This window comes from Oenanthe melanoleuca, chromosome 1A (assembly GCF_029582105.1).
Source record: "Oenanthe melanoleuca isolate GR-GAL-2019-014 chromosome 1A, OMel1.0, whole genome shotgun sequence".
Lineage (NCBI taxonomy): Eukaryota > Metazoa > Chordata > Aves > Passeriformes > Muscicapidae > Oenanthe > Oenanthe melanoleuca.
The window spans coordinates 12,819,924-12,844,115 of record NC_079334.1 but is presented as its reverse complement, the minus strand read 5'-3'; the positions used below and the strand labels follow the sequence as shown (position 1 = coordinate 12,844,115).

The window sequence follows — 24,192 nt, the reverse complement described above, 5'->3', positions numbered from 1 at the left end:
ACATGTGATGTAGGATGTCTCAGACACATCAGTGGTACATCATGGATTTGCTCCATACCCCTCAGCAATTCATAGCACCTCTTTTGTTATAAGTAACTTTACATGCATTTTGATGTTTTAGCTATTGCAGCTATTTTGCAAAATAGTTATCAGTATGTCAGCTAGATGCCATGACAGAGCCAATTAATTAACATTAGTGAAGCACTTGGTATTCTTTGATAAAAGACACTACAGAAAAATAAATTATTATCTCTGTGCAAATCAAAATTCCACTCTGTTCCTAAATACTTGTATTATCTTTGGCTAACAGCAAAAACCAATACAGAGTTGCCTGAAGGCATCCTTAATCAGAGATTTTTCATTTTCAGACGAAAAAAAGTGACTTCTGTTGCGAACAATTTCACTAACCAAGAAACAATAGAGAGGCTTCCATGCTAAGGTGGCAATTACTTTGTGGCTAGGGAAGGGAAGAAGCCGAAGACAAACATCCAACTTCTAAGCTATTCAGGCTATGGAGGAAACTAAAGGCCTACAGCTCCATTAAGAGCTAGAAGTTAGAGGTTTTTATCTCATTTGTCCTACTGTTGAGAAAATTATTTAATCACTTACTTCTGCCTTGGCTGCCTCAGTGGGTTTTCTTTTCCACTACCATTGTACTACAAGGCCTATTTAAAATGTTGCTTTTGTAGTTCATCTTGACATCCCTTGAGCTTCCCATCTTCAATTTCCCTGACAACAATACCTAGATGATACAGCAAGGACATAGAACAAGTGTGCACATAGACACTGCAATGGTGTCAAATAAAGTAAATCTGACCTTATATTAATTTTAACCAGCTGGAGAAAACGGAACTGTCTCTGCTCTTACTTCAATAACTTAAAAAAATGACTGGTTGTGAGTTTTTGCTCTTGCAGATGGAGGGAAATATCTGCCTCCAGTAATACCTGTGGAATGAAGTTGCCTTGAGTGGGCATGCTACAGCTTAACCAAGGCCACTGTCATATTCTTCCACAATGTAAGATGGCACTTTTCCACAGCCTTTACCCAGTATCAGGACATAACTTGTCCTTCCTGCAGCTCTCTGGTTTCCTGTGCTTGTTCTGGTCTGAATTTCCTTCCATCACAGCTTTGTTATGCAGGTTTTACTTCAGAAGGCAAGAGATTTGCCTTTGCTTTGATAATTGGAACTGCTGAGGACACAAAAATATACTACCAGCTACCACTTGTCATTTCCCAAAGCACTTATAAACTCTTTTTGCTGCCATAGCTAGACATCTGAAAAACGTGTGCCTCAGCATACAAGGCATCAGGAAATGTTTGCTTAAAATTAACTTTACCAATCTCCTGTCTCTTTGTCAGCCTGAGAATATAAGCACCAAGGTCTCCAACAATGCATGGATGACGATGTTTCTTGAAGACCTGCCTTAAGCTTGGCAGCCGAGCCCAGAATGACTTCTACAGATTTTCTCACTGCTCACCTTGGACTTTCCTGCTGCCACTCAGGCTGCCCTGGTCATTAACATAGTTGGCAGGGGAAGAATTAATGCTTGGTTCCTGTGTACAGATAACTCTCCACCAGCCAGTTTTACTGCCCTGGGAACTGAGGCTGACTATAGTTATAGCACTCCTAGTTTTGCTTCCTGATGCACTTACATCTGTGTGGAACTGACAAGGAGTAATAAAATCAGTTGATGCTTTCTCTGAACTATTTTCTCCATGTTAGAACTGTTTACAGTGTAGCTCTGCTGTACTAAACTCTGCCCATCATCTCTTGCATTTTCACTAGCAAGAAGTGTAAGTATGCAGATAAGACCCAAGCAGTAAGATATTGCTAGTAATGAGTTTTTTTCTAATGCAGCTGGATTCATTTGACTGGTAGCAAATTATTCTGACTGGTGTGACTCCATCTGGCACCAAGAGTCATTTGAAATCTTTGGTGTTTTTCCCTGCTGTGATAATGAAATATTTCTCACACCAAGATACCATATTGGGGTGGTATTTCACCTTCCTAGCATAATTACAAATTAATCCAGGAAATTGAGGCTCTGATCCCGTAAGAGATTCCTAACAGAAGTTTAGTTATGCTAAACTTCATGCCAGTTTTGATGGAAGCCAGCTGAGCTGCAGAGAAGTAGAAAGCACATTCAGTTCTAGCTGTGATCTTGTAGTCCTCACTAAAGTTCATTGTAAGTACCAATTTCTCTTGGGTTTTCGTGTACTTGTAGTTTTTGAGGCAAAACTTTTGGAAAACTTCCAGACAGAATGTAACCTGTGCCTTTTTGCTTTGTTGAATAAACAAATGAATGTATTCGGGGCTTCTGATGACAAATTCAGATACCTGTTTCTACCAAAAAAGTATGGCCCAATAATGATTCTGTAACAGTTTGATCAAAGACTCAGGTTCCTTTGCATGATACATAATTGTGTTTTAATAATTTGGTTTAGATTTTATAAAACAGAAACAACTTAAAACAGAGAGTGATGAAAATGTCTCTTCCACAGGCTTCAGTTTGTCCTAGGGACCTACTGTTGGAAAAACAATACCAGATTTGGAGAAGAACCTGCCCCTCGATTCTAAGATTAACTCTTCCTTGCATTCAGGGACAATGGCAACCAGGGAAATTCCTCTTATTCCTCCATTGAAGATTTGGAAGGGCAAACTTGTCTTTCTCAGATTTCTGGGTCACTTAAGCTGATAAAAAAACTGTGGCTTATTTTCATGTTGGATTGTAGCTTTTTGGCTTACATGACTCTTGGACTACTTAGTCATGAACTTGGTCATTTCACCATTTAATCATGAAAGACATCAAGAATTTGGCTGGTATATATGATGATCCAGTAACAACTCATACACTGCTGCTGTTTTCTTTGCAGTCAGGTAATAGACAACAGTTCTTTTTAAAGTGTAATAATTTGCCCTGAACATTGTCAAGGAGGACTCCTTAATATGATCCTTACTTCTATTAGATTCCTTCATCTATCGTCACCATTTGAAGTCATTCTAGTTGGAATGCAAACTGGATGAAATTGTTGCAGTAAGTGATGATGTCCAGCTTCTACTGGAAGACTGTGAAGCACGACCAGTCCCTAAGACTATGTAGGTTGAAACCTATGGTACTGTGACGTGATACAGTGGTATTAACATGCAAACACAGCTGTCACTTGAACTTGCTTCTTGGCACTGTCATTCCCTCAAGCAGGACAGCTGAAGCAGGTATGAGACCAGTGCCTGCAAGATATCCCAACCAAGCAATGATTTGATGTGGCCGAAAGTCAAGGTGGAAATGATTTTATAAATCTTCCTTTGGTTTAAAGCCCTGCAATATGTACCTAAAATCCCAGAATTCAGATCAAAACTACCCCTTCCAGCCCTGGCGACCCCACCAGTTTTGGGGCCATGAAGCACACTCCGGCAGTCCCCGCAGCACACCCGGGTCTGTGCGCCAGTGGAAGGAGGTGTGATGCTTCCCAGGGGCCTTCCGGCTCCTCCAGCACTGGAGCACCTGGAGCAGCATCATTTCTCCTTGACACGCGTGAACGCGCTGCTGCCTACACCTGCACCTTTCTCGTAGGCACGAAGCGCCTGTGTCACTGCCTGGCCGCTGCTCCCCTGCTTCTCTGTGGCTGGGGCAGGGAAAGGGCCCATTGGCCAGGCTTGTTCCGCAGGACAAACCGCGGGCTGCCCCACAAGCCCGGCGGTGCCTGGCCGGCCGCGGCGCAGGACCGGCGGGGCTGGGGGGCCGGGGTCGGGCGCTGCAGCGGCCCTGAGGCCCGGCTCGCAGCCAGGTTCCTCCCTGCCGCCCCTCCCGGCGGCGCGGGCCGCCCCCGGCCCGCCCGTCCCCGCCCCGCCGGCGTGGCTGCCGCGGCCGCGCATTGTGCGGCTGCCGCTGCCCCGGGTGGAGCTCGGGGAGCCGTCGTGGTCGCTTTGCACCCGCGACGCTCCCGGGCCGGGCCTCGCTTCCAGCTCTTCTCTCGGAGGCACCGTCCGGGGTCGGGCGCGGTGAGTGGGGATCGTGCGGTCCGGGGGAAGAGAGTGATGCCGCCGCCAGGTCTGTCAACCCGGGGCTCGCCCGGGAAAGCTGGGCGAAGGGGGAGCAGGTCTGTACTCGGCCCCCGCCTCGGCGGACGTGGTTGCGGTGCCGGGGGCTCGGGGAGCGGCTCCGAGCACCCCCGGGCCAGGCGGCGGAAGGTCGGGGGCTGTCGGTGAGAGCAGCGGGCGCGGGGGGCTCCTGGCTTTGTTTATGGCTGTGAGCTGCGGTGAGACACAGCCCTGGCAGTCTTTCGGAAGCTCCCTGGGAATGCTGGAGCTGGAGCTCTCAGGTTTTACTCCGTGCGTGAATATTCAGTGTTTGTGCAGACACTGCTCTCCTTCTCTTCCAGTCTGGAATAGCGATCTCAGGTAACTGGAGTTGGCTGTGAATGTGATTCCTGTGGTCTGGCTGCTGTAAGATTTATTCACGCAAGTAAGAGCTCCGTGCATGAGTAAAATTTTTTTTGTAGAATGATTTTGCATGTTTCCACCCTGAAGTGCACAGTCTCCGATGGCTCCTGCAGGAGATGGGCTTGTCCCTTTCAGTTTGTGTGTGTTTGCGCGGTCGCTGTTGGTTTTGGCAGCTGTAAGTGATCGTTGGTAAACGTCGGATGTCTTCGTGTTCTTCAGGAATGTATTAGACTGGATGTGTGCCTGTTTTTTGATATTGCAGAAGCAACAAGAGAGAACAGCCTTAAAAAAGGTTAAAGGAAATTGTTTAGCTTTCCTAATGCTTATCATTTCCAGCTAGCATACTTGTAAGCAAGTCATAGTAAATTGCAGGAAACAATCAGGTTTTGTGTTTTCTAACAGTTTGATGAATAATAGAAGATAGGTCTAAAACTAAATTTTGATGCTTCATTTAAAACAAATTCTTATCATTTCTTCTGTCTCTTGCACCTGTTAGCTTTTAGGAAAAGATGATTATTAGGTGATGATTAGGCAGCTTTCTTACAACTTTAATTAAAGGAATAGTTCGCTGTAGGCCAGCTGTAGAATGATGCACCCACTTGTCGACTAGCGTGTAATTGAATGTAGGGCTGTGGTACTGCCTGGCAAAGCTGTTCATTGTCTGTAACTTCTGCTGTAGCCAAAGCAGAGCTAAAACTTCGTTGTAGGAGTCAGGTGAATACAGTGTATAAATCTTGTTCCACTGTGATAGACTCGTGATAAGTGGCTTATTATGAAACATGTATTGACATGGATTTTATATCTATAATTTACATAGTTGATTGAGCGACTTAGTGTTTTATCTCGCTGTTTCTTATTAACAATCTAATTAGGGGAAAACTCTGGAAGGAGTATGGAATTAAGACACAGTCCCAGTGGAACTCAGTAAAAAAGACATTGCAGAGCAGACAGAGTGTAAGAGGAATTTCCAGAAGTACTTACTCATCACCCAAGGCAGAGCCAGATTTTGAACACTCCTGGCTTGTATTTGGTAGATTTTCAGGTCTTTCTTTTCAGTATTCAGACTTTTATATCCAGAGTGCTTTGGGAGACAGTGAGGGAAATGTGTCTGTTGCAAGCCAAGTTCTCAGTCGTCAACACGTAAGAAAATCATACCCTGAGCACTTAAAAAAATCTGATCCTTTGGTTGCAGTCATAACTCCTACCACTTCCATTCGGAGGCACTTCCATTGAATTTTTACAACAGATAGAATTGCAGTTGTAAAATCTAGCCACAATAAGGCACACCAGTAAAATTACTTCAAATTTTCTTTTTTTTTTTTTTTTTTGTAATATAGAAGCAGTCAAGATTGATGAATAGCTCTGTAAATACAGTAATAGAACCATATGTGGCACTTAATCGCTGAACAAAAGTAATAGGTAATGGCTAAAAATAGTATTTCCTCTTTCAACAGGAGAGTTAAATATGGATATTAACTGCAGCAAGATAGATTGATCCAGAGCTGGAGTCTCAGATCATTCATGCTTGCTGAGCTGGCCTACTTCTTTATTTTCCTTTAAAATATCACTTTTGTGAATGTGTTTGGTAATAAATCACAAATGCAAATGGAAAAGCTGTTCTTTAAAGTGAAAATTTGGGCTTGTTTTGCTGTACCGTGTAATTTCTAGAATGTGTTCTGTTTCCATGTAGCTCAGCACAAACTGCTGAGCTGTGTTGAGGTTGTGCCTCCATTTACATGAGTGGCTGGTCTCACACGTGGGCGACAACATCTTTGCACCAGGGGAGAACTATTAGAACTGGTTCTGATAATTTAACACTGTTTGAAGTCCTTCAGTGTCACTGCTCAATAAATGCCTTCATAAAAACTGTCAGTGAAAAATTTGCCTCTCCAATAGCCCTGTCACAGCCGCTCAAGGAACTGTTGAATTATGAGACCTGGTGATTATCTGCCTGTGTCTGTGGCCCAGGACTCATTGACACTGAGCACAAAGAAGAGAAAAAATGACAAATGCTTGTCCAGCAGCACATTCTCTTGGAGGTGTTTGCTCTCCCACGTGTTTCATAGGGTAAGACCAATGAGTTTGATGTGTCGCTAAAAGAGTGATTAATTAGCTAGTGCATATTTAGCTCTTAGAAGATGGAAAATAATGTATGGGAATGATTTTAATTAAGTGCTGTTATTCCCTGCTATTAAAGAAACTCCTTGCCTTTTCTGTGTCTCATGTTGGAGTTATAGGCAATTTTAAAGCATTATTTAAGCTGTGGTTTAGGTTTGTTTAAACAGAAGAGTGAGGCAAAGTCTTTCAACAGGAAAAAATAGTAGGATTTTTTTGTTTAAGCCTTTGTGTTTTTTTAGTAGCAGCAAATCTCTGTATGTGGGAATGAGGAAAAGGGAATTGACTGGAACCGAGTGAGGAGCTCTCATTGAGGTAAAATTCTGATATTGTTTTCTTATGCCATCCTGGAAATACATTTGCATTTAAAATTTCCAGGCAGACCAAGCTGTAGGACCAGTGCAGAATGCAAAATGAAACCTGACAGCTAACTGAAAACACCACAGTGGTGCTGGGCATTCCTCTGCTCAGACTATTGAGTTGAAGATTGTTCCTTTTAATGATTATGGATCTGGAACAAAGACTGGTTCTGAAAACAAATGGGATGTCAATTTTATTATTCTGAGATATTTTCACTTGAAAGATGTTTACTTTCTGTCACATTATCCCACAACTGCTTGAAAACTCACAGAAACTGCAAGTCCAAATACCTTTCTGCCCATCAGATAGCTGCAATATACTTTGTGTTGCTAAGGCTTAAATTCAGTCTGCTTGGGAGGCTGATGAGTGGATTGGGGCGCAGTTGTGATCCCAAAGATACTGGGTATCACCACAGAGGTACCTTTATATTGCTTTTGCAAGCAAAGTAGCAGCTCTTTCTGGGAATGTGGAGATGCATTTCCTGTACAAGAGTAAGACATGTTTCTGCTCAGGAGTATTGAGATGTAGAAGCCAGGATGATGGCAACTGGGAAGGAATGTGAAAGGGACCATGAAAGGCATCAGAAGAGATCGGTGGGTTTTACCTTTTCATGTGTCAAACTTAGGTGCCTGCAGTTATTGGCAATAAACTGTCCCTGTGCAGACAGACCAATGATGCAGAACAATGTTAGGAGACTGAGGGTTGGAAAGAGAAGAAAATGATTGATAGGTGAATGTGTGTATTGGGTGTGAAAGAGCACCTGCAGTCACAGGGCTGGAACAAATCTGTTTGGCTGTGGCTGCTGCAGTGCAGCAGTAGTACTGACAGCACAGTGGTCCATGATATCCGAGTTATGAATAGAAGGCTTTACATATGCAGTGTGGATGCTTTTGGCTCCCTGGCATAACTGTAAATACTTGCCCTTGGAAGGTTTCTGAGGGAATGGAAGGAGCTGATTAGGAGAGCAAAGTGACTTATTTCTGAGGAGTGATTAAAAATACTTTATATAGATTATCTGAGAAGTAAAGACTCCATTGATTTCAGGTATGATTACTCAAGAAACATAATCTCTCAGCCTTTGCAATTAGACATAATGATCTGCAAAAGAGAAAGTAACTTGAACATCAAGAAAAGCTGCTTGCAATGATGCTAAATAATCTTCCATGAAACATGGTGGTAACATTTGGTATTGTGTAGCACTCACATAGAACTGGGAAAAATGTTCTGCAAGGCTGGTCATTTGGAGTTGCATCTTCCCTGGCTGACCTGTGCCTGGGGATTAGGGTGGAGGTTTTGGAAACAAAGCTCTTTAGTCTGCCAGGTCCACTGTTGGAAGTCGGCTGCTAAGCCCCTCTCTGTAGTCTGCTAGAAGGGCAGTCATTCCCTGGTAGCTTGGATTTGTATGGATGAATTAAGAGGTCTCATTCCATCTTTAGCCTCTGATCCAGGAAATACACGAGCATTTGCTGGCAGCTGGCACGTCTGCTGTTATTCTGTAAAACAAACACTGGAGCATCTTGAATTCTGTTCTGATCATGTAGTGAGGGAATATGGGAGGAGGCAAGTGATAGAAGTGGTGAGCACAGCAGGCTGGGCTAGAAATATTACTGGGTTTGCATTGACTTCGTTAATTTGTGTTCTTGGACCCATACTGAATTCTTCTCTTAAAGAAAAGCTGAAAAGCAACAGCCATTTAAGTTTCAGCCATTACTGGCAAAAACTCCCTAATGACTAGTCTTGGACAGCAGTTGCCTCTTCCTTTGCTGAGCCCAGTGATAGGCACAACTTGTTGCTAAAGTATGAAGAGCCATTTCAGAGGGTTGTACAGCTCTGGGCTTTATGGTGTTACTGCACAGTTGTGATACTGTTCTGTTTCAGTCTGATCAGACCACTGAGAAGTACAATTTATGATAACCTGTGTCTCTTGGGTGATTTGATGTTGTAACAGGCAATCTTTCCTCCACTAAATTTCTTGTATCCTGCAATAAACTAAGTTCATATAAATGCTCTTCCTGCAGAACTGGTGGAGTTATAAGGGCTCCAAGATGTTATGTTGTTGCTAGATAGAGAGGAGTATGTTTATTCTAATTCATAGCGGCTGCTTTAAAAATTGGAGACAGTTTATTTGTCTTCAGCAGGAATGGTTTATTGAAGGGCAGGCAGGTAATATGTGGACAAGCATTTACAATGCTGGTTTGAGGATGAGCTTCTTTAAGTGTAACTTGAGTCACAGGAGTTCCTCATCTGGTGACTTGGAATAAGGTTTTCACCTCCTGCATCATCCATTTGTAGTGAAGATTTAGAAGAAAAGAAATTCTGAGATTTTGCTGTCTTGGTTGCAGAGGAAATCAGAAAGCTGAGAGAAGTTAAGCAACTTCCAGACGCTGTGTTGAATGTGCTCATCCACCACTCTGAAAGCTAATACTGCTGGTTTTCCTTTCAACATTGTATTAACTTTTCTTTCTGTAAAACACTCTGTTAAGGCTCCCTCCAGGAAGAGTGGAGGGTCACTTCTTTTCCTTTTTTAAACTTCTATAACCTGATCTAGAGAAATACCAGAAAACTGATTGGATTTGGTGATTATCAGGTAAATAAATTTCGCCTCCTAATTTCTCTTTAAAAGGAATGCCCACTATTGTCTGCATAGGTATGACTTGGGTGTATAGAAACAATTAGTTTTTAAAATATGGGCTCTAAGAACTTCAGGGCAGAGTGTTGGTGCACCCCTGACTGCTGCACTGATGGTTAACAGACTTTGCTGGCATGGTTTCACTTGTTTGTTTTGCTGAGTTTTGTGGTGTTTTGAGTTTTTTAAAATTTATTTTCATATTTGCTGTGGAAGGCTAGGCAAAGGCTGCTGTCAGTGGGTTATCAGATGTAACAGATTGTTTGGACTGGCACAACAAAACCACTACTCCTAAAGTTCCTGGTATAAATTATCCTGTAGTGTAGTTCACCTTTCTTGGCAGATACCTGGCCTTCAAACCAGGACACCTATCAGTGAAGTCTGAATAAGTCCAGTTCACAGTGCCAGGAAGAATACATTCTTGCAGTAATTCTGGCATCCTTGATGACAGAAAATATTGGAAAATTTGAGAGAGACTTTATTCTTATAAAATATCCAAGCCAGTTTTGTGTAACTGAGAAACAGCTTGGAAAGTTCAGATAAGAAGCCAGAGGTTGGCCCGAATTAGTGAAGTTTGCTTCCATGAATCAAATTTGGCATTACAGCATGCTTCCCAAATTAATTCTGTCATGTATAATTTCAGTGTGAGCTGATTTTCTATTTTATTCTGCATGACTTCTGTTCATTTATCATTATTAAGGTATTCCTGGAGATACTCAGGCTTAAGTGTGTGTTTGTATGACTACCAGAATTATCTGCAGTTACATGGACAGCAAATATTAATCCAGGTTAAAAGGTAAATTTTTTCCCATGTACTATGTATACTGTGTTTCAGTCACCATTTCCCAGTTTACCTGAATATTTGATTTGAAGAATTATCCCAGACATGAATAAGACACAAGATTTAGCTTAGCTTATTATACTTATGCACAGTAAATTCTTTCTTTTGCTGTTTTTGGCATTGGTAATACACTCCTGGCATCATTTCTTTTAAATTTTTTTGCTGGGAGAAGAGTATGCAAAAGAATAGCTGATTTAAATTCAATTAACTTCATTTCCCGTTCATGGAGTTTTTAACAATGCTTAATGAGAGATGTAACTGAATTGCAGAGCTATTACTTCCCTCTGAAGACATTGAGGTCTTCCCTGAATTCTCATGAAGGTTTCTTGATAATTCACACTTTAATCCTGGCCTTGCTAATTATTTTGTAGCATATGGAACGTCCCACAGATGCTAATTCTAATAAGCTTTGTCATGTTTATTTAACAAATAGTTCCAGTTCCTCATTTATCTGCCTTAGTATCTGTTGTTTATTGGTGATTTTTTTTTGGTGCCTTTAAATCCCTGGGTTGAGGCACTAAGACCACCCTATGCTAGGCTGAATATAAACACAAAGCAAAGTGCATTCCCTGCCTTGCACATCAACATTTTCATTTTATGGCTAAATGAGGGAGATTCCTCCTAACTGCCTTGTACTCAGACCTCTACAGACACTCAGTTGCCACTTCAGCAACATTTAGAAAGTAAATCTCCAATTTAGGGAAATAATAGTTAAAACGGAGCACCATTGTTGCTGAAAAAATTCTTGTGCTTGTTGGAAGATGCAAGAATTTAAGTTTATAAAGACTACCTATCATCTGCATGCATAGGCAAAAATGTGATGCTCTTTCCTCTCTTCCTCCTGTTTTTCCTGTCACTCAAGCAAGTGGGTTGATAGGTGCTTGGAAGTTGAGTGTCCCTCCTATTAGCCTCCTTGTCTGCTTGCCTTTCAACAGCTTCTTCATTCACAGTTTTAAACAACAGGAGAAAAACACTTAAAAAATGAAAATACCCTAATATCGTGTAATCCTGTGTAGAAGGGTATCCTGCTCCCCTCACAGATGGTTAAACTAGAAAGGTTCATTTCTTGTCCTAAAGTCTGTTATGGCACGAAGAGTGATAAAAGCACTGAAATTGAAAATCATTGCATTGCTGAACACAGATCTCCTGTGTGTGGAGCACTCTGAACTCTTTGAAGACTTGAGGCTGGAGTGTGATTTTGTGGGCAGGAGGGGCTCAGAGTCATGGAGCTTGTGGATGTTAGGGGATGAGCTAGGCTCTTCCCTAAGCATTTCTTAAGCATTCCTTGTTTTTTCTTTAGTTTTCCATGCAGATGTACATGGAAAAACATACGGACACATGGTGTTTACAGATTGAGCATGATAGCTGAGCCACTACTCTTAAACCAGCAGCCACTGCTCTGCTGGGTGTACCGTGTGTCCTCCCTAGAGCCTGGTGTAACCTTGTTTGGGGAACTGAATGGAATATGACTCCCAGAAGCACACATTATGCATCTAGATGATATATTTCTTGTACTGACACAGCTGGTGAAAAATGTGTATGAGGCTTGCCATCCTTTTCAGCTAGGAGAATGTGTGTCCAGCCAGACCCTGGATGGCCTCTCTGCAGTGGCCATCAGCTGCTGGGAAGTTTGGATGCATCTTTAAACTCTGGGACATATCCTTGGATACTCCTTGCTTCATGCTCTTACAGGGAATGTGTAGAATGCTGCTGTGGAATAGCTTGGGATTCCTGTTTGATCCACCTGAGTTTTGCAAAACCTGGTTAGATATATCTGACAGAGCCTTGAAGAGCTCAGAATGGCTTTCTCTCCACAAGCCCTACTGAACAATATATACATAACTTGGGCCGGTGATCTGATCTTTGGGTATACCCCAGCTCCTTACAGGATCCCATATGGTCTGGAGGCAGGTTGTGGTTTGGGATGGCTGCAGTGATTAGGAGACCTCCTGGAGGGACGTGAGGGAGCTTTGGTAGTCATTGTTACTGCTTTGGCTGGCTGCAGAGCTCTGTGCATGCGTTCAAAGATCCCAGATATCAGCAAATAAAAGCCTTTGCTTTGGTTCCCTCTTATTGGTGTTTTGTTGTTTTTAACTCCTGCATCTGCTATGATGCACAATCTCCTGCCTGCCTCTATGAATGAGACAGCAGTGGAACAGATTTATTAAGCTGATAAAGAACAGGAAAAAAATAGTGGATTTAGTGGAATTTGAAGACAGTTCATACCACTGAGCAGCACAATGTGCTGTGCTGGAATAAAGTGCTGCAAGACGGTACCCTTGGTCAGGATTTGCAAAGTCATAGGGAACATTTGATGCTGTCTAAGAGAGAGAGAGACTTGCTTTGATGATACTTTAAAAAGACTTTATTTTGCTGACTACAGCAAAGCCCTTCCTACCTTGGGAGCAGAAATCTTTAGCATGTGAGACCAATATTGTTTTGTTCTTAATTTATTATGGTTTTGGCTTACTGTGAGGAAGTTAAATGGACTGTGGCTCTTTGGGTGGTGACAGGAGATGTGTGGGAATAGTGACTCCAGCCCTGATGCGAACAGATCTCAGTGTTCATGTCTTGCTTTGTAGCTGCTGAGGGGGTGTGATGGACTGGGGTCCTCTTCCAGATTTGGGTGAATTCTGAAGGAGCACATGGGTAAGAAATCAGTGAGTGTAGAATTTGAGTGATGCCTTTGCATTTAGAATAGCCAAAGGTGTCAGTTATTCAGTACTGAGTTTTCAGGTGCAGCAGCATCATGTGCCCTCTTCCTTGAAGTTTTTCCATGCCAACAGTGCTATCCTATGCTGTAGCTGAATCCTGCAGCACTGACAACTGTGTCCTGGCACTGTCCTGCTTCCCATCCCTCCTTCTTCCCCACTCTCTCTGATTATGTTTCAGTTTCTTCCATGTAAGAACTGTAAATTACTACAGTAAACCTATTACTCTCGGGGGTTATGTTTTTCTGTTGCCCATTTTAATGAATGGAACTGTGCAACAGCCTAAAAAAAAAATCATGTGAATTAAGGTACTGGGTCATGTTGGAGGCTTTTACTTTCTACTAAATATAAGAGAAAATATTGCAAGCCTGAAGAAATAAAGGGAAATATTTACTACATCCTTTATGAATGGGATAACTTAGGGAAGGGTGCAAATTGGCCAGTCTTGCTGTACCTCACCTAAGTGAAGTGCATTGCTGCTCTCTGGTACCTCAGTGAAAGATGGATACTGGCACAGCACAGCTGGATGCATCTTACTGTGACCTTGTACCTTGTCCCAGCAAGGTCAGGCAGTAGGGGACAATGGCAGCAGGAAACAAGGACAGAAAGGATTCCCAAGAAAACCTGGGTCTTCTGAAGTCACCATGAAGCTAAAGCAGTTTAAAAACTCACCAATTCAACCCACCACCTCTAGTGGAGAACAGAAATCTGGCCTTTGTTTCAGTTATTTCTGGTTCAGCCACCAAAATGCCTTTGTGCAGTCTGGCTAATGCCGTCTTGGGGGAAGAGCCGTCCTCTTATGGGAATACCAAGCCTGGAGTTCCTCTGGTTACACAGAGAATATTTGTGCTCAAACAGAAACAAGCAGAGCTTTTTACTGAATCAAAAATCCTTGACTCCCTCCAGTGTATTTGCCTACTGCCTCCTGTAGTATGCTGTTAGCTGTGTTTTCATGGCTCCCTGGCAGCATCTCCCCTGTTACTTTTCTTTGTATGGGTTCCATGAGCACCAAGGCCTCTGTGTTAACCTCTCATTTTGCAGGTGATTTCACATTCTCTGCCAGCCTTTATCTGCCTCCTTTTTCTCAGCTTTGTCCCAAAGTGGAAATCAAATTTAGTAAAGATTAGAAGCAAATACATATAAGAGGTATTGACGCAAGTTTTCAAGGCTTGAAGATGACTATGTAGGGAAATAAAGTGCACTTACACCCTTCTTTAATTCTGTTGGATTTTTTTTTTAATATCGTGCCAGATCCAGCTCAACCTGTTTCTGTAACTGTAGTAGGACAGACAGGGCAAGAGGGGCTTTTGCATTTTTTTCTTTACCAAAATTTGAAGATGTCTGGTCAATGCCACCTTAGATAGGCAGCATATTAAATCAGCCCTTGAAGGCCTGCCTACAGACTGCTCCATCCCTGCAGAAAATGGACTTGGAGGGCTGGAAGGGAGGGAATGGTTCCTTTGCTTTGATTTTGTCTTTCACTTTTGAGGCTCCTTTTGGTTTTTTTTTTAGTTTTTTTTTTTTTTATTTCCTTGAGTATCACTGTCATGGCAGAAATGTAACCTTATAGAAAGGCTGTCTCTCTTCTCCTGCTCTTTAATTAGCAGGTGAGAGCTACCAAACATCATCCTATCAATATTTCTGCAAAATAAGGGTATTTCTGGTATGTGTGTAGAGTAAACACATTGAAGGAAAGCCCAGGATTTAATAGCAGCCATACAATATTCATAGTAGTCTTTCAGCTTCTTCTGAGGCTTCAGAATTAGTTTTGAGGCAGGGAAATAATTTTTTAATTACCTTTAAATAAAGTGCTGCTGAGGAATTAAAAAAGCTGCACTGACCCTGTGTGGAGAATGTAGCACAAATATCTGGCCCATCTTTCCTTGGGAACTGCTGCCTTATCATCTCAGTGACGTCTTTGGTATTTAGAGAGATGCTGACTCAGCATGGCATAAATGGAGTCCACCAGCCTTTTGTGACATCTTGCAATGCCTTTTTCTCCCTCACTGTTTGAAAATGAAGGGATATAGGAGTTTTGAGGTTTGTTTTTGAGTCATCTGGCTTCCTGCTGTGAGATTTTGTGGAAATGATTTCACTGTTCTTTAGTTACCCATAAAGGATTGTGCCTAGAATATATCCTGAGAGAACATGTGCTTCTCTTTTTGCTTAATGCTTAATTATATTTTTTTTATTCTGCCTTTCACAGCATCTGCCTCTGTTGGATTTTTGGTCTATGAGTCTGTGACTGAGGTTCCACGGTTTGAGAATAATGCAAAAAACCCCCAAGAAATAAGAATTCTAAATCTTCGATATAACTGCTTTTATGCTATTGGTAAATGCTTAGAAGCTTGCTCAGTAAAGTCAGGGGGGAAAATTGCCTGACTTGCAGTTAATTTTTACTGAGGCGTGATCGCTCTTGGATGTCAGAGAGAGTTTTCCCTGAATTAAAAGTCTAAGAAATGGTGCTCGGGTTTGTGCAGGCTTTTGAGCATCTTTTAGGTTCGGGGTTAGTTTTTGGGGGGGTTTTCCCCTCTTAGTTTGCTTTGCCTGGACTTTTGGCAGCTTCTCAAGCATTGTTCTCTGACCTGCTGGGCAGGAGTGGAGAAACAGTGCTCTCTAATTCAACAGAGGTTGGGCAATAGCGTTTTGTGAAGGTTAGAGCTCTTACTGGTTGGTATTGTCCACCATCACAGATTCAACAAGCTCCCCAGTATGCCTTGATACCCAGATTCTTCTCTTCAGTTACCACATAATTTTTGCTATTGTAATTTTGTAAGATTTTCCATGTTTTGGTTTCATATGTAACAAAATCATCTGGTTGGGTTGTGCCACTGGATCTAAAGTCTGAATTGTGTTGTTCTTCAGTTACTTGTCATATCAGATCTCTAGTGTTTCATCTGTTTTTATGGAAGCTTGAAAACTCTTCAACTGTATAATTTTTTGTTGAAGAAGCAGTTTTGTTCAGGTTTTAAATGACTTCTGCTACTCACACAGGGTTGTCACCTGCTTGCAACAGGGCAGTGGAGCTAGTGTTTAAAAAGCTCATAGGTTTGGGTTCTTCTTGCCACATCAGAAAATTGCATTGAGCTTTTGATGGATGGCTCAGAGGTGCTGCACTGCCATCAACTTTGCAAACTACTGCTTCCAGTTCAAATATGGAGAGGCCCTCTTGCTTTGGCTGTTTGGTAGTGCCCCTTTGCCAGCAGTTAGTCTTGCATGTGTCTGCTTAGCATCAAAAAGCTCAGATTAACCTGTGGATAGGAGATGTTTCAGTGAGGGTGGTGTTTTAGTTCTGCTGTGGCTGCTCCTCTTCTGGCTAGGCAGGAGGCATCCCTGTGCTGGTGACTGCTTTAACCCTCCTGCTTGCACCCACTAAGGGATCTGTTTGCTCAGGGTGAAAGTGTCCAAGCACAAGTTTAGAGACTAGTTTAGATAAATCCATTGAACTGTTCTGGAAGAGCTGGAGGGCTCTTGTGAGCTTGGATAATGTATTAGTCTGCGAAATGTTCACCTTTACATTCCTCTCCAAATGGTAATGTTTTTCTATCAGCTCTTTTCCTCCATTTTGCCTGGTGAGAGGCTGATGCTTGAGGCTGAGTATTTTTTTTGTCCATGTGCTTTTGTACAGGCTCACAAAGCTCACAGAGTTCCATGTTAGTAACAGCAAGCGTGTGTTCTCTCAGGAGGTCGTAACTCTTCCTTTGCTGGAAACAAACTCATTCATCCATCCACGTGTGAAAATTTCAGTGGTCTTGGAAATTTTGTCAGGAATCACAACATGACCCTGAAAGTCCCTGAGGCCAACCTGGCAAATGAAAATGGAGAGGCAAAAGACAACAGCACCCAGACTGTAAAGGGTTTTACTTTAAAAAGCTTGAAGTTGTGTAGAGCTTCAGCCAAGCTGGAAAGCTGTTGGGTGGTCCAAGTTAACTTGTTGCTTTATCAAGTGAAGAGAATGGGGAAGAAGTCTTAAGTTGTTCTTTATATTGATGAATTTGGGTTCCTTTTATTACCTTCTTTTTATGGTTAGGTTGTTTATCTTTAATTCATCTTGAGTCTTGCCCTCAAGATGATCCTGGGGCATTCGTATTTGTGTGCCCACAACCATGGCAGCTGGATGCCAGTGAGGATCTGAGAGCCTCCTTCAGTCCTCCAATAAATGCCCAGTGCCAGCTGGGCATGATCCAAGAATTAGTGGACTTGTCCATTAAGCTTTTCCTTGATTAAACCACCAGCCATGCTGCAGGAACAGCTTCCAAATCACATTCTCCTCTGCAACAGGCAGGGATCTCTTCCTTGATTTCTTTGCAGCTTGTGAGCCAAAGTGACATTACACCTGCCTGCCATTCATCTGCCAGCACTGCTGGTGCCAGACCAGCTGTGCAACAGCAGTTGCATTCTGTCTGGGGTGAGGACAGATTGCTACTACAGAGACTCGGGAAGTAATTTGATTGAAAACATAATTTGCTATTTAAGGACACTGAGGTCCAAGTAGATCTCCTTCCCCCTGCTGAAAGAATTGGGGAAGAGAGGAGGGTTGGATAAAATGATAGGAGGGAAATAAAGGGAGGAAAGAATTGAGCTGCATCCTCACCATCTGTCTGCTTGGAGTGGTGCAGCTGCTCTGCCATTGACAGGTTGCTGTCTCTCCACTCAGTGCAGGCAGCCAAATGACTTGTATGGTGAATACAAATAGCTGAAGACTAATGCTACTAAATAGCCTGGTCACAAAATCTATCCTGAAGCAAATCCTCTAGCTGCTTGAACACCTTAAGAATCCTCTCTCTCTCAATTCGCACTTCTCTTCAGAGACTTACACAATTTGGGAGCCAAACATTTCAGTGCATGTGCTTTTTCTGGACCAAATCCTGTGTCTGCAGCACAGTCAGTTTTGGAACGTTGATACGATATCTAGAAACAAAGGGGAATGGCCAGTTGGAGTTACAGTGGTACTACTACTGTACTTAAAATTAGTTAAGGATGTGTTTAAATGCTTCATTAGCTCAGGTCTGTTTGCTACCCAGGGCTGCACAGTTTGACAGTCCCAAGGCTCCCAGGATATGTGGAAGATGCTCTCCTTTTAATTGTGAAGAAAATGCTCTTTGCTTCAAGTGTTGTGGAAAACAGGCGAGCATGAACTGCAGGGTAACAGACAAAAAACTAAACAAAAATTCCAAACGTAGAATGTGCTTTTGTTTTATTGAAATATCAACTGGGCACTTGAGGTATTTGAGGGATTCATCCAGGGCAAGGAATGTGGGATTTACGTCTCTCCCAGAGCCACAGGCTCTTTGATGTGATCTTATGATACCCTGGGTCCCAATCCAGTACTGCTGGCAACCATAGAAAAATTCTTCTTAAAAAAAGAAAAATCCAGCACAACATAATTTTGGATATCCCTCTCCTGGTCTATTAGTGATGATAAAGACTTTCCAGAAATGAGTCACTGGCAAGTGTCTCTTCTTGAACCTGAAGGACCATTCAGGCAGTTGTTAATCCCTGTGAATAGCTCTGCAACTGAGTAATTACAAAAGTCTGAATATGGTTTAGGGGCTCAAGGTGTCTCATAACTGTTCAGAGAGGTCATGATGGGATGGCAGTCTTTGCATCACATATATTTGCAGTGGAGGACTATCAATTAGTGATGGTGGGAGCACAGAAAGATAACTGAGTTGAATACAAGTGCTTTTTGTGATAGCCCTGTAATGCTGCTACTTCTATTCAACTCTTCTTTTTTTTTGTTAGTTTATTTCCCACAAAACCATTCCCTACGTACTGCCTCCAGCATACCAAGTCCTAACTTTGGTGCACAGTTTATCCAGCCTCTGGCTGGTTTCAGTTAGGGAGAATCAATGGAGCTGTGAATTTGCCAACCTCTGTATAACTCCAAGCCCTATATTCATACCATCCAAGACTTTGTGAACTAAGAGATGAGAGACTTTCTCTGTCTCCTCCCACAGTAGTTTGTTCTCTGATGTCTAGGCATAATCATCCTCACTGGAGAGGAGGCAAAAGCTTCTTTTACATTCTTTTCTCCTGTTATTCTCAAGGGGTTCAGGCAGTAGTGAGCTCTGAGAATGGCAGCAGATGCAGGCTGTGTTCTCATATTTCTGGGTTTCCTGGGGAAGCTTTTGACTAAGCAGCTGCCATCTCATGCAGAGTCAGAATCTGAGTCTCAGAATGTAGTAGAAATGTCAGAGGAAATATAAGAAGTTGCTGTCCCCAGCTATTTCCTGTCTTTCTTCAAAATCTGCAAGGCTGCTGGAGCAGAAAGTATCATACTATTTCATCTGGCACCTTCAGTGAAGCTTCACCTTCCTTGGCAGCAGAGCTGATACCACGCAGGATTTACACAGCAACAGTAAAACACAGCCCTTTGACCATCCTTGCTTTGGTAGGGCAGGAGGAAGGGCAAAAGGGATAGTGGCAGCATAATTTCTTAAATTTCTCTCTGCAGACTTGAAAGCCATCTCTAATGAGTTTAGGATGAACTGCCTACTTCAATATTATTATTAATTTTTTTTCCTATTTCCCTCATACTGTTAAATGCAAGTGAGAGTTACTTCTGTTTTCAGGATTCATGATGGTAGAGTACTGTCTATGTAAAGATTGAACTCTTTTTATTTTTTCCTTTTTTTAAAGTTTCTCTGTAGTCATAGTAGCCCCAGAAACTGAGAATTACAATGTTTTCTGTTCCTTTTGCCCAGTCCTTGCCATCTACTCAGAGTTTTTGTTTGCCACTGGGGCCTTGTGAGCATCTCTTGTAAAACTCCTCTGCAAACTCTGCATATGTCCATCTGATACCATTGCTGGCATCATCAGGCTCTGTGATCCCTACCATGAAAATAAGTAAGCCCAGCTCTGCTCTGAAAATAGAGCCATGTGAGAGGTGAATTCCTGAAAGGTGATGTGCCAGAAGTCTTGGTGGTTTGAGTAGAGATGTTCATGATAACCTTGGTGATCCTTAGAACATGTTCAGCAAAGTCTACAGAAGTGTGAAAAGCGACAGATAAAATTGTCAAGGGGGTTTGTGGGTTGTGACTTAGTAATTTCTTTTTGCCGTGCAGACTGTAGATTTCTGCTGCACTGTAAGTCACTCTTGGCTCTGTTCTTCTGTCAGATGCCTCTCTCCCCATCTCCTCATGCTCCTTCCAAAGCTTGCTGCTGGATGTGCCAGGAGCAGGGCTAGGATGAGAAGGGTGAGATTTGTTTCTCTAAGCTGACTGTAAGTCCAAGTTGCCCAGGATCCATCACTGTCTTTATCTCCTTAGAGGGTTGCTGTTATTCTTAATAGGAAGCTTCTATTCCTGAAGATGTTTTCCACATGGGGTCCGACACCTCAGCAGACAAGCTGAGCACTGGGCTCATTAGGTGAGGATGACTCTGGGCAGGACGTCTCCACCATGCAGCAGTTGCTTATAAACAGGAGGACAAATTCACATGTTCCCTTTTTTTCTTTTCCTACCTCCTACAGCTCTTAGGAATGAGGAAGGAAGCCAATAAAAAATAAAAGCAAAGGAAGATGAAGTGGAATTTTTTTTTATTTATTTTTTTTTTTTGTGGTAGGCAGAGAAGTGTTGCTGCAGAGGTAGTTCGAGGCTGCTGCACAAAAAAAACCCTACCCGGATTTGTTCAGTTTTCTCCTTCAGGGGGAAAACAATTGACAGTTTTTGTGTCTGAGATTCCTAAAGTGACTGAACCAGTAAGGGAGACCCAGCAGGTTCTCAAGTGAAATTCTTCAAAATGACCTCATTTACACTCACTGCATCTGCTAGCAGTAAAACCCCTTAAATGCTGCCTCAAAAATTCATGAATTCAAGTGCTTTAATGGAAGCAAAGGAGAGACCTTTCTGTTTTGTCCTGAAAGAGCTCATGGAGAGTTCAGAAGGAACTTGTAGTGTCTAGTTGTGCTGCGCCCACCCATCCAAGAGCTCTTCTCCTTGAGTTAACCTGAAGCTTTAATGTTTTATTAAAATCACTGTGGGATGTTGATTTTAATGTGAGACTTGTAAATGACCTGTAAACCAAGACACTAATACATCAAAGGTGAATTTAACTTTAAATTATGCATAATGGATAGGATTTTCTAGTCTTTTTCTGCTGAAATTGTTCAATATTTTTCTTGATTTTCATTAAGGCAGAGCTAAGGCAGTGCAGAAAGATTTAAAAATCTCAGTCTTTAAAGACATTTATGAATTTGAGGAACATTTCCATCATGATGGTTTTTTATCTGTTTTGTTAAATTGTAGTTCACCCCTTGAAAAATATGCTACTTTTCTACCTCCGGGATTAATTTCACAGCCTGCTTGCAGTGTGAAAATGCTGGCAGTGGTTCAGTTGCATTTGGAAGCTTTGCTTGTGAGGTGTTTCCGCTTAGCTGAATATGAATTAAACTTGGGGTGCTGTGAAATGCAGTTCACTTGATGCTCTCTGCAAAGTGGAACATCACCACTCTCACCCATGTAAGCAGCTGGCAGGGATCTGTGCATCATTGTTACTGTGATCAATTAGTCCTTAATGTTTAGGAGTCAGTCCATAGGAAGTGAAGAATGAGGGAGATTGTAAATATGAACTCCTGGAGCTGTGAATGTGAAGAGAGCTTTTAAGTAGGAGCCTTGAATATTGAAAAAGTCATAATCTGAGATAAGATGGGGCATATATTGATGCCTTTAGACCATGTTAGTTCTGTAATCAGCCCCTTAAATTTTCATTTTTGTTTTTAGCACATTCTAGCTTTCTCTTTGTCTCCACAGTTAGATTTGGCACTTTTTAATGAAGAGCTTTCTGTAATTTTTTCGTTTGGCTTCTTTTAAGAGTAGCACAAAGGATTTTTGGGAGAATTATTTCCCATAGGTTTTGATCGTCATTAGTTTATGCCCTCAGAGATACAGAAGCAGAGAAGTGTCACTAATGCAATAGAAAACAAAATCAGAATACATGCAGCACAAACAGTCTGTCAGCAAAAAAAGTCTGCTATGAAATGTCAGCCTTAAAAACAATCTAATTGTTTGACTGAGGTACCATGTTGCCCCAGGGAAGGTCAACAGGGGCTTTTCTATCTTCTCTAGCCAGAACTCACCATTCATCCTTTAGTTGTAATTTGAATTTATAGTATGAACTTTTAATTCCATTCAAGTGTTGTTTTGAAGGAGAAAAATCAGTGATGTAAATAAAGCCCAGAAGACATACTGTCATCTTTTTATCGATGGTAAAAAAAAAGAGAAGAAAAAGTCTTTCACAGGTTTGAAAGAAGAGTGAGCCATGGTGCTTGGGAAGCCAAGTATAGGCTGAACCATGTGTTTTTTTGTTGGTACCAGTTGTAGGCTGACTAGTTAAATAGCAGGGAAGGGGAATGCCAGGAGTATAAAAGGCCATTGAAATACAGCTCAGCTAGCCCAAAGGAAAATCTACATGCCTGTAACTTGGAAAATATAGTCAGGAGTATGGATGGTGCTTTTTATATTGATGATTTTATATTTATATTCACTTCACTCTTCCCACACTTGTGGTTGATTGAGCTGAGCTGGCAAAATTTTATAAGTAGTGACCCAGGCCTTCTCAGTTCCCAGCCATTGATACACTGCCCTGTCATTGCAGCCCCAAATTAAAATTTTGCAGTAGGGAAAAGTCCATAATAGAGCCACAGTGGCTTTTAACACAACAGACCCTGATCATATCAGCCTGCCAGGCTGATGAGAGTTTAATTGCAGTCATCATTTGCAGCCAGAGCTTTGATTCTTGACTTGCACTTTTTGTTGTATGCAGTCACTGAAATGATAGGGTGTTGGGGTTTAAGATTCTTTCTTTTCTTTCTTTCTCTCGTGGAATTTTGTCCCATTTTGTTCCTAAGGGACAATAACCACTGGGTATTTCGGAGAGATAAAAGAAGTGGCCAAGCTCAGGGGGGAGGGCATCTGGCTGAGCTTCATTTATCTGAGGGTTTCTCTGGAGGGGCAGAGATACCACGAGAATTAGGCAGGAAAAAGAAGGGGCTGGGGCAGCTGCTGGCTCTCTTTTGCATCTTCTGAGGAGGGCGGTCGGAACTACTGCTTGGGGAGGGAATTTGCTGCCACTGCCGAAGCCCATCTTGATCCTGCTTCTTCTGCATGGAGTGAGCCTCTGCTCATGAGAGCAGCCACTGACCTGGGACCTTATTATCAACTACCTCACTATAAAAGGTCTTTCACCATCTGCGGGTGCCTCAGGAAAAAACCCCGGGATCTCGAGCCCTCTCCCCTTCCCAGGGAGCCCTTCCCTGCCTTGCTCCAAGTCGGGCTGCTGCTGCTTGGCCCTCGCCATTTCTTTTACTCTACTGCTCTGTTTTTTTTGCTACACTGAAGATCTGGACCCCCTATCCTGCTGGGATGCCCCCATGGTTCCATCTGCAGCTGTGGAGTTTGTGCTGCCTCTTGCTTGCTGCCCTGGGCGAGCCCACCGTGCCGTTCTGGGCGCTGCTCCGAGGTTCCTGCTGCAGCCCGTCTTCACCATTCAGCCCGCCCGCCATTAGCGTGTGTGCCCGAGCCCGCCCGCAGCGCCCCCTGCCGGCGGGGCGGCCTCAGCGCAGCCGCGCTGCCCGGCGGGAGCAGCAGCGCCCCTGCTGGCTGTGCTGGAACTGCACCGAGGGGAGAGAGAGGCTGGGGCCGGGATTCGGTTCTGTTTGTTTGCCTTGCCACACGCACACACCAGGAAAGAACTGTTACTGCTTTCCTCGTATCTTTGCCTGAAAGGCCCCTAATGGGGGAATTCTCCATTCCAAAGGAAGCTCCCGCCTCCCTTGGCGGACACCTATACTTCAAACCAAGACATAGGCTTATTTTCTGGCCACTCATGGCTGAATTGGAGGACATCCACAGTAAAAGCCGGAATTAGAGTCTATGTGACTGATTTCTCAGGCTGTAGCTGGCTGAGCAGTAGATGATGAGTGGAGCATCACTGAAATACTTTTACAGCAGCTCTTGTTGTCAGTACTGAGGAGGAATAGATACTGCCTTTGCTGAGCCAGTTCATGTTGTATGAGAAATAAATTTCACCTACACAAATAAGTTAATTCCATAATACAGCCACTTAGAAGGGGAGGACAATTGTATTATTTGTAAT

General features: G+C 42.7%; 1 protein-coding gene across 3 annotated transcripts in view; it reads left to right on the top strand.

Moving 5' to 3' along the window:
* Positions 1-3,832: 3,832 nt before the first annotated feature.
* The window catches only part of PRR5 (proline rich 5), an 86,261-nt gene continuing 65,901 nt past the window's right edge, over positions 3,833-24,192 (top strand). Inside the window, exons 1-2 of one of the 3 annotated variants that reach the window (XM_056511744.1) lie at positions 3,844-4,001; positions 4,382-4,464. The gene's annotated coding sequence lies outside the window, so the exon portion shown is untranslated. Of the gene's footprint in view, positions 4,051-4,381; positions 4,465-24,192 lie in introns of all 3 variants that reach the window. The other 2 variants (XM_056511756.1, XM_056511752.1) reach the window with 2 other exon arrangements.